Genomic DNA, 12,356 nt, shown 5'->3' with positions numbered 1-12,356 from the left:
TATTGCCATACTCGTGTCTGTTGTATTCTGCTGCCTTTCCTATCCTCTACTATCCCCCCTCCCCTCCCCTCCCCTCCCCTCTTCTCTCTCTACCCCCTCTACTGTAATTCATTTCTCCCCCTTGTATTATTTTTCCCTTTCCCCTCACTTCCTCTTGTATGTAATTTTGTATAACCCTGAGGGTCTCCTTCCATTTCCATGCAATTTCCCTTCTCTCTCCCTTTCCCTCCCACCTCTCATCCCTGTTTAATGTTAATCTTCTTCTCATGCTCTTTGTCCCTACTCTGTTCTTAGTTACTCTCCTTGATGCATTCTTTTCCTCTCTTTTAATGCTGTTATATTATTGCTAAAAATAAATAGGATATGGCCTACCTGAGGCCCATTCACCCCAATCACAGCACCTCTGCCACCAGAGACTGCTGGTCCCCGTGTGAGGTCAAGAGGATATGTTCTTACTACTTCAACTCAGCTAACCTTTGGTGACACAGAACTTTCTGGCCATCTTAGGTTTGGAAAAGTCAGGAGGTTTCTCTAAAGGAATTTAAAAAAAAAAAAAAAAACAGGTAAGCAGCATTGCCTCATGGAGTGGGAAGGTGCCAGAAGGAAAGGCGTGCCCACTGTGGGAGTGCCCAGCCTGCCAGACAGATGAACAGGGAGGTGGGCAGCAAACAGCAAAGGAGGGGGTGAGAAGGAAGGAAGGAAGGAGGGCTCAGCCTTCCCCTGCGCAGCACAGCGACCACTGTTACTCAGCAGCAGCTGGAACACAGGCCATGGGGGCCTGGGGCAGAACAGCCTCTGGAGTGGCAGCATGACTGCTGGGTGCACATGGGGCACTGAGGCTGCCAGTCTTCGGCTCCTAGGTCAGGAGTAGACATGGGAACCTGAGTGGCTTCAAAGAGGGCTGAGGCTGCTCCCGCCTGGAAGTGGGGGAAACTGGCCTGCACCATGCCTTGATGCTTCTGGACAGTGGGCAAGGTGCTGCTCCAGTTCCCAGGAAGCTCAGGAACGGGGATCCCCTCGATCAGGCCAGCCCAGGGTCACGATCACCTTTTCCTTCCAGCCAGCTGGAAGCCTGAATGTGGCCTCTAGGATAATTGTTCTAAAACTCTGGAGTTAATTAAGATAGAGGATTAATTTATAAAATTAAGATTTCTTTTATAACTTCTGAGTGTAAAAGTGAGTCTCTTATAGGAAAGCATATAGTTGGATCTCGTTTTTGCAGCCACAGGCCTAACTCCTAGGAAGCTGGGGACAGGTGAGGACTCTAGTTAGTTGCTGTCCCGCCTTAGCTCACCACCTGAGGTGACAGCTCCTCTGGCAGGGCTCCAAGGGCCCCACCTTCCCCAGGGAGACGGGGGCGGGGCTTATGCCAGGGCGGGCACTTGGCGCCTGGTCCCCCACAGCTCAGTGTGGGAGGAGCCCGGAAGTAGTGCCCTGGAGGCGGGGCTGCAGCTCCAGGTGTGGTGGGTCCAGCTCCTGGGATCCAGGAGCAGAGAAGGTGAGCTGGCCTGGAGCGGCCCAGGTCTAGAAGCCCACAGGAGGTTGGGACCCCAGGAGGACTCTGACGCCGCCCTGGAACCTCGGCCCCGGGTTGCCTGTCCCCTGGAGCCCAGGGCGGTCCCCACAGCGCCCACCGCCCGACCCCGCTGTCCTGGTTCTCACCTAAGGGCTTTCCTCAGCGGAGCTGCTGGTCACAGCTGGTGGGTTTTGATTTGCAGGGTCCTGTTCAGGATGCGGTGGCCTCAGCAGTGTGGCCTGCGCCTTGGACCTCAGAGGAGAAGAGGTGGCCTGATCCATCCGCAGGCCCCTGGAGAGGGGAGGGCCAATGGAGGAGCCCAGTGTGACCTGGGGGCAGGAGGCAGGTTAAAAGACAGACCTGCCCAGGTATTTCAGGTCTCACTGACTCTGTGTCCTTTTGTTTTCCTGTCGCACCTGTGGATTTTGTTTTAAGTCCTCGCTTTAAAAACCCTCTCCTGTTCCTTCTGTGTACCTGACCCATCATTTTAAACCATGTTCCAAGGTCACTTTTTGGTGTATGTGTGGTTCTGGGGATTGAACCCAGGTCCTTGAGCCTGTTAGGCAAGTGACCTACCTGAGCTACACCCTCAGAGACCCCTGTAAACTTTTTCCCCTCTGCCACGGGGTCAAGTTGCCAAGGCTGACCTCGAAGGTTCCTCTTCCTCAGCCTCCCTGGTGGCTGGCATGACAGGCATGCACCTGGGACTGTCACTCTAGCCTGTGATGGGAACTCATGTGCATCTGTCCAGGGCTAGGCATGGTTCTGCAGAGCTGTGCTCCAGGCTCCCTGTAGGGCTGTGGAGGCTTCTGCTGCCCAGCAGCCCTGGTGCCATGGCCAGGGCTCCTCCCACCCTGGGGCAGGCAGCTGCCCATTGCTGTAGGCTGACCTTATTTTCTTATGGCACCCTTACATACCCTGGAGTATGTTGGATTGTTTGTCCATTACGAGTCTAACAGGTCCTCTAGAACCTTCAAATAATTAGTAAAATTCCTAAAGAGTAAGTGAGCATGCAGAGAAATTGGGCTAATGGGAAGAATGATGTTGGATGATATTTTCATGACTTGAATATATTATCCAACATGAAGTTACATTTTATTACTTACAAAATAATAAAATAATGAAGCAATACCATGGGCTGAGCCAAAATAAATCCTCAGGATCTTAGGCATTCTGTAATAAATTTGCATCATTTGAAGTATAGAGTTGATCATCTCTGGGTAATGAAATGGAAGTAAAGGTATCAAAGCCAATGATCATCTGTTTCCAATTTTCTGTGATTTGCTTCAAGTGATAAAGTGGTGATATTTATTAATAATGGATCAAATAGGTTCATAATTGTTTTAGATAACAATTAGATGCCTTTACACTTTAGGCTATATGGGCACATTTGAGAACGGTTCCAGCCATTCTCTCATCCTTTGGGTCATTCCCCTCAGATGTCCTGTGAGACATTTTCTATGTGAGGCTTTAAGAGGAAGAAGAGAATATTCTGTAAAGAAAGCCTTGTGATCTGTGCATTATAAAATTAAATGGGTTCATTCAGAAATCAGAATTTCTATTGAAAGCTATTTGCATGAGCCAAATAAAACCTATTTCTAGGCGTCCTGGTGAAGACAAGGTTTTATCTTTATATGTCTCATTGTTTCTGCCTTGCGACCAGCTCGAGCTTCATGAAAGAAGGTTCAGTTCATAAGAAATTGCTAATGAGTTTTAAATTAAAGACACAAGACTCTCATTACCTTTCACACAGCTCTGAGACTGCTTCTTCTAGCTCCCACTTCTAGCCACCTAATGTGGTGGCGAGGTTTACACAAGAGACTAGGGAGAGAGGGAGAGCATGCAGGGAGTAAGCTTTTATTGGGGAATAAAAAATTCAAGGGAAAATCCCATCCAGTGAACGTTAAGGGGGGCAGCATCCCAAGGTCAAGGGCAACGATTGGGTCTTCAGGTCAGTGGCCAGGCACGCCTCTGCATGGACAAGCCCTCGGACCTGGGAAAGGGTGGGGAATGGCTCTGACACAACTATGTTTGAGCGCCTCTCACCCAGCCAGGGAAGTAAGTCAAATCACGTGCGAGGATGGCCTCCCACAATTGTCTGTTTTTTTTTTTCTTGTTGTTGTTAAAATGAAATTCATAAGTTGGCAGACCATTTTTTCAGATGTGTAACTAGATGCCATTTAAATTACCCACCTTTAAATGGTAGACATTTTGTACATGAACACTGCCTGTCTGCACCTTTTTTAACAACCAGTCTGGGCTCAGGAGCCCAAATACCATTGTTAGCTGGAACATGTTCTTCAATTTGGCCTACTTGCCAGTATCCCCTGAGGTCATCTGTTCAATGAGCTTCCTTACTCCTGCTCCCTCACTGGCTTTCATAGAAACCACATACTGTCTATGAATCAGGGACACCAATCCCACAACATTGTGTTCTTTGAGCATCCAAAGTCCCACTTTTCACTTCACCATGCCTGACATAAGCAGTAATATTTATCAGCAAATGTGAGGTTTTCAAAGATCCAATTCTATGTGCTCCTTTCTCAAAGAGCATTAGGCAGGGCTATAGCATACATAAATATTAAGTAAAGGCCATAGTTTTAAAATGTCATCCATTGAATAGTTGACACATGTCTGAGATACTTTTTATTTTGGAGGAAGTATTTTTTAATAGGGAATTCCAACAGCTACGTAATAGTGAAATGAGAAATCTTGCATCCATTTTATTCTTTGTTTCTTATGATTTTTATCAGTAAGGATAAGATACTTTCTTGTTCCAATGCAGATGTTGCCCACTTCTGTAAATGGATGTGGGGTGTCACCTGCTACTTGCATGTCTGCATGTTGTGCTTGACACTAATATCGTACTTGGTAGGTGGCAGAAAGTCAATACTGAAGTTAAGGTCTTGTGTTGTAGCAGCAGAGCTGAAGATCCTTGGTGTGCCACCTTCTGCAACCCATGCTGCTCTGTTCGAGTCCTTTAATGACTTCCTGGTGATGAGCATCATGGTCTCCTGGTCTTTGAGAATGGCCAAGCATTGCTCTGTGAATGTGGAAGATGGGCGTGTGGAAGGCTCCAGGGAGGATGGATCATTGAACATGTACTCTAATCCATATGCCTCTTTAATGACCTGTTTTTCTTCTTGGGTTTTAAGGGAGACAGTGCCCTCAGACACTTCTGTGCAGCTGGGAATGCAGGCTTCTGCTTCACCTTGAAGGAAGCATTAATGATTCATTTCCAGAAGACATCAGAAGAGAGAAGTGAGCCTCTGGTATCATGCAGGTTCCTTGCATTGCCCATGGGCTAGAAGGGAGAAGAGTTGCTTCATGAGATTTGATCCCCATTTTCCTGAAGAGTTTCACACAGAGGTGAGTCCCCAGCATGTTTAGACACCATTTCAGACCCTTTTGTTGACGGAAATGAATCGCACCCCCTGATGATGTGGAAGAGCTAAAGATGTGTTTGCTATGAATTTTCTATTTTATTTCTCAGGGCCTGAGTCAAGCCAGCCATTGTGCTGTCAGCGCATGAGCTGCTGGTCAAATGTGAGGAAGTGGTCTTGCTTTATGAAAATACCACCCTGATTCAGTGAGCCAGAGGCAGCCTGCAGTCCCTGTTTTCCTATAAAGGCAGATTGCTGTGGATGGCCTCTGGCCTCGTCATGCAGCCCTGCTCAGAGTAGGGGATTGAGGGTCCAGGCAGATCCCTAGTTCCTTTTGACCTTTATTGCCATTGGGCCACCCCAGGGTCCTTGGACTCTACCTGGTCTTCTGGCCTGGGTCAGGGGATGTGAGGTTTGGAATCCCCCTCTGTGGCAGGATCCCAGGTCCCCCAGCCACTTGAGGGCAGCACATCCTTCCCTAATTGTGTTAGAGGGGGAGGATTCTCCCACCCATCCTCATCCATGCTCATCCCACATTTTGTCGCTTGACACCTGAGGACCTTTATTCATTGACTTAGTGGTTAGTGATGATGGTTACTAAGACTAAATGACTCTTTCAAGTCACATCACGTGCATGGTAGGGCTAGAGCATGGATCTTCCCAATTGATTTCATGGGACTCTCTCATGGAAACTGTGACTGCTTCCTAAACACACACTCTACATTTGCAGTGTCAAAATTCTTGGCACTGCCTCCTTGGCAAGTGTATCTTCTCTTCTATGTGGGAATTTCACAAATATTTTCCTTTGGTTTGTGGAGGTCATGCAGAAGGGATTTCATTTGAAATAGCCCCAACAAGAAATACCAGTTGTCTTTTTCACACATGGATGTGTGTAGTGAACACCTCTCTCTGTGTGCTTGCATGAGTTGCTCCTTTGAATTTGTTGAAGAATGGTTGGCTGGGGAACAAGGTAACGAGAGATGGATATCAATGGTTGTCAAGTATTCTGAAGTGAAGAATGTATTGAGGATATCAAGGCTTTTCTAGCCAGTTCCTATGGCTCAGTCAGGGATCAGTCAGAGGATTCTGTCTGGTAGACTCTTTGGAACAGATGTCAAAGTGGCCTGGTCTTACCCTGTCCAGGACTAAATGCTGAGCTTGAGTGGGAGCTTCTTGTCATTTCAAGCATTTCCATGAGTCTGTCCTCTGTTCTCTTGTATCCATGTGGTTTCTAAGAGGAAAGCGGAACAAAAATTGAAAGTATGGTGATTGATTATTTATACCAATGTTATTTCAATCAACTTTGTATAATACGAAATTAACTTTCTCCTAGTAAGATTTCATATGTGAGGAAATAATGAAAATATTGGGGTTAGGGGATGAGAATATGCAAATCAAACATTTTTGAGCACCAAGACCCGTTTTTTGTTTTTTTTTTGTGTGTTTTTAACTTAAATAATAAAGTGCCAGAGGACCATACCTGCCATTCAGCCTCAACAACCTCCAGGTCCAGCTTCCAGGCGGCCCATTTCACCAGGGTGTGTGGGACCACACTGTCCTGGGATGAGAGAGCAGTACCCATGGATGTTGTCATCTCACAGAGTAGATATTGCCAGAGACAGTAGGGAGCTAGTGGCACATGAGGAAGGAAAGAGCTCTCAGGATGGGAAGAGGGGGCCGCTTCGAGACTCACTGGGTATGGCACGAGGCTGCTGGGTGTGGTGTTGGCCTGGGCCCACTGAGTGGGGCAGATCCGTGGTCTGTGTCCCTGTACCCTCCTCTGTAGCCTGTGTTGGCAGCAGATCAGGGAATTGGGATCAGAAGTGCTCCCAGTAACACAGGCACCAGCCCCCAGAGTGTGTGCCTCGCCGTTTCCCCACCTGGCCTGACTTGGTGCTTGTCTTGCCTCAGGGCTGAGACCCTACAGTCTCTGATGAGGGTGTCTGTGGTCCAGATCCAACCTGCATGGCCAACAACTCAGACCTTCAGCTGGGTCCTAGGCTGCTGCAACCAAACTCTGTCAACTGGGTGGCCGACAACAGAGGATGTGTCTTCCGTTGAGCTCCAGAGGCTCATCACAGTAGGTGTTGGGCTGTCCCAGTGCCATAACCCCTCCCAAGTTTCAAGGGGACTGTCCCCCCAACTCTCCCAGCCCTTCCCACTCTCCTACTGCTGCCCACGATCTGTGGTTCCCATATGGGCATCCCCTCCTGACTCCATCCTCACTTAGGCTGTATCCCCAAGTCTCCCTGGTCTCTGGGTCCAGACTCTCCTCTTCCTACAAGAATATCAGAAATTGGATTTGGTCCCAGTTGATGCCGTGTTCCATCATGTGAGCTCTTAGCTTCATCACTGTGCAAAGACTCTTTTTCCACACAAGTTCGCACGACTTTTGGCTGGCTAAGAATTTTCAGGGGACACTTTTCTAATGAGTACACTTTCCTTCCTTCAGATCTCCCCCCAGGGAGCATTCCTCGCACCCTTGTGCTAGTTCCTTTATGGCAGGTTCCCTCCTTATGGCTGAGAGGACCTAGTGACCCCTGGATTCACACATTCTCCTTAATCACCAACACACTGCAGAATTCTCCATGGGACTGCGGTGTTTTGCATTGGAACTCACCCCCTGACCTCTAAAAGTGGTCTAGACAATTGGGTTGGCTCCCTCCCTCCTGAACCTCTTTGATGTCCTTTAAAGTAAGTTATTCTTTTGGATTCCTTCCACAGTAGGCAAGTCCTTGGATCCCCTGCTAGAAAGTCTTCCAGCCTGAAGGTCAGATGTGTCCAGATGTTGAATTGAAGGATATCAGCTCCTAGAAGCCCTCATTCTGGCTGCAGTGTTTCCTCCCCTCAATGCAAAGCAAGAAAGTGCAGTTGGCCCTGCACCCATTCTTCTGCATCCATGATCCCCACCAGCTGGAAATCCAAACTATTAGGAAAGGAGTTGTGTCTCTCTGGACAGATACTTCTCTCCTCATTGTTTCCTGGATCTTACAGTGTTACAGAGAATCACACTGCCCTTTCATTGTATTAGGTGTCAGAAGTCATCTGGAGATAATGGAAGTGCTACAGGAAGAAGATATGCAGGGTTTAAATGCAAATACTCGAGCACTTTTGTAAGGGACTTGAGCCTGTGTGGACAGGTGTTTTGGGCTGACTTTGAACAAATCTCCCTTGGATTTCTTGTAACATTTCTGGTTTCTGGGCTTGGGAGTGTTCAGGACTTGTGTGTGAGTCAGCCTCATGGAGATGTGATGGGGGGCAGTCGGAGCTGTTGTGCAGAACCTCAGTGATGGCTTGTAAGGCCACCTGCAACACTGCAAGCAGCAGACGAGAAGGGAGCCCGCTCCCCTTGTGTTCAGCTTAACTCTTGTCTTATCCAAAATCATGACTTGTGAAATGTTGCAGAAATGGACTCATGCCAAAAGTTGGGATGTTCTGGGGAGCATGGGCTGTCATTCTATTCTGTCTCTGCATTATAAAGTGTTAGTGGGTGGGAACTTGAAGACGTGCTTAGGCCATGGATTCTCCTTCCCTGGGAAAGGGCTTCTCAAATCAGCCCTTGTCCCTCTTTCACCTGCTTGCCCAGGAGGACACAACAAGAACGTTCTTACAAGTTGGCCCCCGGTCTTGGTCTTCCAGCCTCCCAAATTTGAGAAATAAAATCTGTGCTATGAATTACCCAGTGCCAATACAACACAAACTATGCTAAGATAAGTCAATCAGCAGTCTCCCAAGTGTTTACATTGTGGTAATTGACACCAAACATCCGTTTTGTAATTAAACCATTTTGGAGTACACAGTTGAGTGGCATTAAGCATGTTCATGTTGGTGTATAGGCGTCACCACCATGCATCTCCAGAACTCACGTGGACATACTCTTGCCATCAATGCTGAATTCTAGTGCCCTTGAGGCCTAGGAAAAGAACATGGTATTTACTTTTTATGAACCTGATAATTGAGAATCTGAGATAAGTGAAATCCTACAAAATTTGCCTTTCTCTGGACACGATCATTTTCAAGAAATGCAGATCACCCTCACTCGTGGGCATACCAGGTCCACTGCTAACTCTGCGGGTGTTTCAATTGCACTCTCAGTGACAGTGGTGACTGTGTGCACATGACCTGTGTGTCCAGCTCAGATCTCAGGATCTAGGGTCTTTGGTTCCACGCAGCCTATAGGTTGCCTGCTCCTCCAGATCTCTGCAGGCCAGTGGCACGAAGGCCCTGGGCCTGGTGGTTTCTTTAGTGAGTGCAATACGTGTCCACAGTGTCGTGGGTCATGATGGACTATAAATAGAAGCAATGCCTGGATACTCCTGGGATCTCAGTAGGCTCAGCCTGTGTGCTGAGAATTGTTGTGACCTCCTAATTAATGGGCCCCCAGAATCCCAGAGAAAAGGTCAAATCCAGAGCCAGTTGAACTTCAGTGTCTCTGAGAGAACTTTTGGGGTGGGGGGCCTGGATACATTGATGTGATGACTCTGATGCAGAGTCACGTGCTTCGAATCCAGGTAGAGGTGCTCAGGAGCAGCCTGGGCTGGCACGTGGGTTCCCCACCTCCACACCTGTGGAACATCTTGGAGCTCTGATTAGCACAGCAGCCTGACCACGTGAGGGCATCTGCTGTCTCTGCATATAGTGAGCTGGGTTTTCGTCACATCTCTCAACAATTCCACATAACACCAGCTCTGAACCCAGAGTCCTGGGCACTTAGTTGAGGCTCCATCAGCTCCCACCTCTCTACCTGACAGAGCCCTCCTGGCTCCCTCTGCACTCATTACATTGAAGATGAAAACCTGGAGGGTGGGACTTCCCGTCATCCAGAAGTTCGCAAACACATTCCACTGTGGCATTTGTTCCTGGAACCCAAATGGTTGGGGGTCCACAAGCACCCTGGCATCCATGTGTGGGAACCATGGTAGTATAATCAAGAAACAGGAAGGAGAGGGGTTGGACTGATCAGTACAGATGGCAGGGCATAGTACAGAGTGGAATGGAGAGTTCTCACCCGGGGTGATTGTTGTGATGTGCACAAATGCTCTGCTGGTGCTGGGGTGCCCGCATGGTTTCTGGGGTCTTGAAAGGCTACAGATGCCCACAGAGTGTTCTCAGATGCACAGTGGGAGGCCCGTTGCAATATATACATGTGGAAGAAGTAGGAGACCCCCTTAGTGTGGAGGTGCCATCTAGAAGGCAGCCTCACTTCTCTGAAAAACTTGATTGGAAAAAAAGGGTCCGTACCTGTGCCCAAAGGGCCATATATGCTCCTGGAAGTTGGTGGTGGAAATAGTTCTCCATCCATTAATCACTCCCTCACTCACTAATGTCCTTGTGTCCTTGAGAAAGGCTCTCCCTTTCCTGGTTTTCCTGAATAGAAATCCTCTTGCCTCTTGGGTGAATAGGGTTATGGGTTGTGCAGAGGGTGGTGGTTTACTGAGCATCTTAGAGACTGTCCTTTATGGAGTCTAATGATCCCAACTGGGGAATGAGGCCAGGGTCCTAACTGTGGTTAGTGTGAGGACACCATGGGTTCAGAGAGGGAAAGAAGGACAAGGGAAACTCAGATGTCCCTTCATGGCCCCTGGAGTTAGAGGACTTACCCCTTTGCACCTGGGATCAGGAGACCTCATTTTTTCGAGGACACGCACACTCGGACGTTAATCTTGAGTGTGGGTTCCTTTCTGGGGTCCAGGGCTGTTGTTAGCCACCAGGAATGACAGTGCTCTCCATGCTGATTGGAGCCATTTTTGCCAGGAAAGAGAGCCCATGGTCACGCCTTGTGCAAAGCATCCCACGCCAGGGGCTCCCATCCCTACATTCCTGTCCTGAAAGGAAGCCACTCAGAGGCAAGGTGGGTCCAACCACCTCCCATGTGTTCACTCATCACTGTGTTCCAGCATCACCCCAGTTCACAGTCCTGATGGGATTGGATGTGTCTCAGAATGTCACCCTCACGAGCTCTACCCTGCTACAGCTGCAGTTCTGCAGTGGGAGAAACTCAAAACCTCAAAACACATGCACATGAAAGAAAAGAGCAAGAGCCAGAGCCCAAACAGGCCAGGTGTGGCAAAGACAGCTGGAGTGCCTAGGTTGGGACTCAGAATTATGTCAGTGGGGTGGCATTGCTGCTGGCACCAGCATGATAACAGAGAGCCAGCCCTGCTCATTTTGGGGAGCAGTGTGTTGGCGAAGGCAGCAGAAATTGAGAGGCAGGATTGAGTTTGGCCCTAGGAGGAGGTTGGGTAAAAGGCCAGTGTGAGTTGGAGGGCTTGGGCAGATAGAGAGAGGCCAGGGCACACCCCAAAGCCTGGAGACTGCACTTGATGTCCAGGGTTGTGAAACACCACCTCCCCTCTTACTCACAACTGAGAGCAAGGGGCATTGATGAGTTCAGTTTTTGTGCGGCTGCATCCAAGGTGGCTTGGCTAGGCACCTCTGTTTCCTTGACTCAGGAGGCTGGGAGTCCAGGCTCCACTGAGGCTCGGCTGGGAGGATCGGACTCTGAGTTTATGCCTGTGTTCCTGGTAGGATCCATGTTGGCTGAGCCTCAGTGTTTTTGCAATGAGAGGATGGGTGACTGTCATGTCTTTATCACAGGACACACTTGCTAAATGGATTTGTTTGCTCTGAGGAGGAAAGAGAGAGAGGGGAGTGGTGATGGAGACAGGGATGCAGACAGGGGTCATGGACTTGGCATAACTCAGTCTTGGAGGTGATATCTCATCACCTGTACCCACTTCAATTCCCATGAATCCAGAGGCTGAGCCCCCTTGAGGTGAGGGGTGAACCGGTTCTGGGCAGCAGGATGCTGTGGTACCTCGGAGTCTCTGTGAGACCCCAACACTAGACACACTTGGCCCTTTTGAAATCTTAGGAGAAGCCTTGGGAAGTTGTATGGCAGAGGGGAGCAGCCTCTGCATCTCAGTCCCCTCCAGCTTGCCATGGTGTAGAGAGGGAACTGCAGCCACGATGGGACGGACATTGGCCACATTCCTGTGTGGGACACAGGCCTGATTGAGTTGGGGTGCATTCTTTGTCTCTGCCCTTCTTGTGATTGTCCCATCTCTACATTTGTGCTTTAGCCACCTGTGAGTCCCATCTCTGGTTTCAGAGAGAATAGAGGGTGTTATGGGCCAATAGACACAATAAACCCTAGAGATTAGATGCTACCCTACTTTCCAGAAAAGACTGGGCACAGCATGAGTTGCACATTAATGGGACCAGGGTCCAAAAGCTGCTGAGAGGGAAGGACTAGTTGTGAATGCATTTTTGAAGGCTCCAAGCTGGAACTCTAGTGGCACCAAGCAGGGCAGATTTTGGTGGGGATGTTTGGGTAGTTGTTGGCGAACACCTGCGCACCTGAGATGGGTAGGCATGGAGGAGAAATCAGCAGCCCATAGGGCTTTGAAAGTGGTCTTATGTGAAAAGAGGCTCAGGTATGGACACAGGAAATGACA

General features: G+C 48.9%; 1 pseudogene across 1 annotated transcript in view; it reads left to right on the top strand.

Moving 5' to 3' along the window:
- The window catches only part of LOC144366292 (mitotic checkpoint serine/threonine-protein kinase BUB1-like), a 65,202-nt pseudogene extending 56,504 nt beyond the window's left edge, over positions 1-8,698 (top strand). Inside the window, exons 24-27 of the transcript XR_013425313.1 lie at positions 1,719-1,884; positions 4,672-4,885; positions 6,811-6,979; positions 7,624-8,698. The product of XR_013425313.1 is annotated as a mitotic checkpoint serine/threonine-protein kinase BUB1-like (transcript). The remainder of the gene's footprint in view (positions 1-1,718; positions 1,885-4,671; positions 4,886-6,810; positions 6,980-7,623) is intronic.
- The last annotated feature ends 3,658 nt before the right edge of the window (positions 8,699-12,356 follow it).

This window comes from Ictidomys tridecemlineatus, chromosome 8, assembly GCF_052094955.1.
Source record: "Ictidomys tridecemlineatus isolate mIctTri1 chromosome 8, mIctTri1.hap1, whole genome shotgun sequence".
Taxonomy (NCBI): Eukaryota; Metazoa; Chordata; class Mammalia; order Rodentia; family Sciuridae; genus Ictidomys; species Ictidomys tridecemlineatus.
Note: the sequence above shows the minus strand (reverse complement) of the source record. Positions and strands in the feature narration are given on the sequence as shown.